This window comes from Heptranchias perlo, unplaced genomic scaffold (assembly GCF_035084215.1).
Source record: "Heptranchias perlo isolate sHepPer1 unplaced genomic scaffold, sHepPer1.hap1 HAP1_SCAFFOLD_606, whole genome shotgun sequence".
NCBI lineage: Eukaryota > Metazoa > Chordata > Chondrichthyes > Hexanchiformes > Hexanchidae > Heptranchias > Heptranchias perlo.
In genome coordinates, this window is record NW_027139630.1 from 32772 (window position 1) to 35334 (window position 2563).

The 2563-nt window shown below is 43.2% G+C and overlaps 1 non-coding gene across 1 annotated transcript; it reads right to left on the reverse strand.

Annotated features, from left to right (window-relative positions):
* Positions 1–833: 833 nt before the first annotated feature.
* trnai-uau (transfer RNA isoleucine (anticodon UAU)) lies at positions 834–907 on the reverse strand. The gene has a single exon. It is a non-coding gene; the product is annotated as a tRNA-Ile (tRNA).
* Between the last annotated feature and the right edge of the window lie 1656 nt (positions 908–2563).

A 2563-nucleotide genomic window follows, 5' to 3' on the forward strand; every position in this document is an offset into this window, starting at 1 on the left:
CTCCCCCCAGATTGTCCTTTCTGAGCTCCAGTCAGGTGATGCTAAACACTCAGGTGGGAAAGACCAAAATCTCCAACAAGGTGATTAAAACAAAACTGATTTATTTAACAGATATCCAGAATATTAAACTCCAGCCCAGTTATAGGGCTTATTAACATCAGAAGAAACAAACCCCAACTGTCAGAATGAACATGGTTCAGTCCTGGATGGGATTAACAGCAGAATCCAACCCCTGTAATCACTTTTGAACTCCCTGGTGTCTCAGCACGTGTGATGACTGAGTGAATCCCTTCCCACACACGGAATCATAGAATCAGAGAAAGCTACAGCACAGAAGGAAGCCATTCGGCCCATCGTGTCTGTGACGGCCGAAAAAGAGCTATCCAGCTTACTCCCACTTTCCAGGGCTTGGTCCGTAGCCCTGTCGGTTACGGCACTTCAAATGCACATCCATGCACTTTTGAAATGAGTTGAGGTTTTCTGCCTCGACCACCCTTTCAGACAGTGAGTTCCAGACCCCGACCACCCTGTCCGCTTCTGTGTATCCTCGAACTTTATCACTGCTATCCGGAGGTCGAGGAGACAACCATTCGCTCCTCTATGATATAAATCGTGAATTATACCCTGACCCCGACGAGCCCAGAAACAAGAACGTGTCCTTAAATTAAAGTGTTACAGACACATTCTATGAGAGGTCTGTCTGTGCGATGAAATGGTGTTTTTGAACAGTCATTCTGATATCGGTTTCCTCCTCAAACCTCAACAAATACCAATTCCAAAGTGTGACTTTGTCGCTTAATTCCACAAATTAGGTAAAAATAATAAGCGACACAAGACACTGCTGGGAGTTGAACCCAGGATCGCCTGTTTATAAGACAGATGCTTTAACCAACTAAACCACAGCACCAATTCACAGCACCTGTTCCCCACCTCGTCTCACTAATATCGATCAGCGACACGTTACTGTCTGTTCGAGGGACAGACCGTTTTATCTTTGTCTATTTCCCTTGTCCGTTTACCTGTGCATCCTGATACTGCCTGCATATCTCGCTGTGTTTATCTTTGTGTATCCATCAGTGCGTTGATACACGGATGATTAAGTGTGCTTGTGTTTGTTACATTAAATAAATTAGGGTTCAGACAATTCTCGCTCTGACATTGGAGAACTATTGAGCCGAACTTTACAGCGAAGTCTTGTTTATTGTGGTGCTGAAACGAAAAACCGAAGAGGTCCAAAAAGGGAAAAGGAGAAAAAACTTGTGAGGGAAAATAACCACAACAATCAAGGTATTTACAGGTATATTAAGAGAAAGAAGGGTGACTAAGAGTAATGTGGGCCCCTTAAAGACAGATGGAGGTGATATTGTAATTGAAAATCAGGAAATGGCAGAGTTGCTAAATATTTACTTTGCATCGGTCTTCATAGAAAAGGATGAGGCGAACATAGCAGAGACACGAGGAAAACTGTAAATAAATCAAGGGGATTCAGTGTAAATAAAATAATGGCAATGGAGAAAATAATGAGATTGAAGATTGTCAAATCTCCAGGACCTGATGTTCACCATCCCAGGGGAATAAGAGGAATAGGTAAGGAACTTGTACATGCTTACTCATGATCGATCAAAACTCTCTTGATTCAGGAATTGTTGCTTTAATTGAAACATTGTCAATGTCACTCCATTATTTCGGATGGGTCGGAGAGATAAAGTTGGAAATTCTAGGCCTATCAGTCTGACGCCTGTTGTGGGGAAGTTACCAGTATCCGTTATTGGGGAAAGAATGACTGAGCACTTGGATAAATATGGAGTAATCAGAGAGAGCCAGCATGGATTTGTAAAGGGGAAGTCAAGTCTAACAAAGCTCGTTGAACTTTTTGAAGATGTAACTAACGTGCTCGATAATGGAGTGTCTCTGGGTGTTAGATGGACATTGACTTCCAAAGGCATCCAATAAGGGACCACATAAGAGACTGTCAACAAAAATGAGAGTGCGTGGAATTTAAGGCAACCTATTGAAATGGGTCGGGAGTTGGTTAGAAGGTGGGAGGCAGAGGCCCGGGATAATAAGGGATGTACTCAAATTGGCCGGATGTGATTAGTTCTGGGGCATCAGCTTTTTCCGATATGTATAAATGAGGGAGATGAAGGAATAGAGAGCCGAACACTCACGTTTGTCGTTGACATCGAGTTAGGAGGCGCAGTGAGTAGTGTAGATGGGAGCATAAAGTTACAAAGGGAAATTGATAGATTCAGTGAGTTGGTAAAACTGTGTCAGATGGAGCTTACATAGAATTACATCGAATGTACATCACAGAAACAGGCAATTCGGCCCAACTAGACTATACCGGTGTTTATGCTGCAGACGAGCCTCCTCCAACCCCTCTTCATCTAACCCTATGAGCAAACTCTAATATTCCCTTCTCCTCTATGTGCTTATCCAGCTTCCCCGTAAATGCATCCATTCTATTCGCCTTAACTACTCCTTGTGGTGGCGAGTTGAACATTCTAACGCCGCTCTGGGTAAGTCTGTTTCTCTTGAATGCCAGATTGGATACATTAGTGAC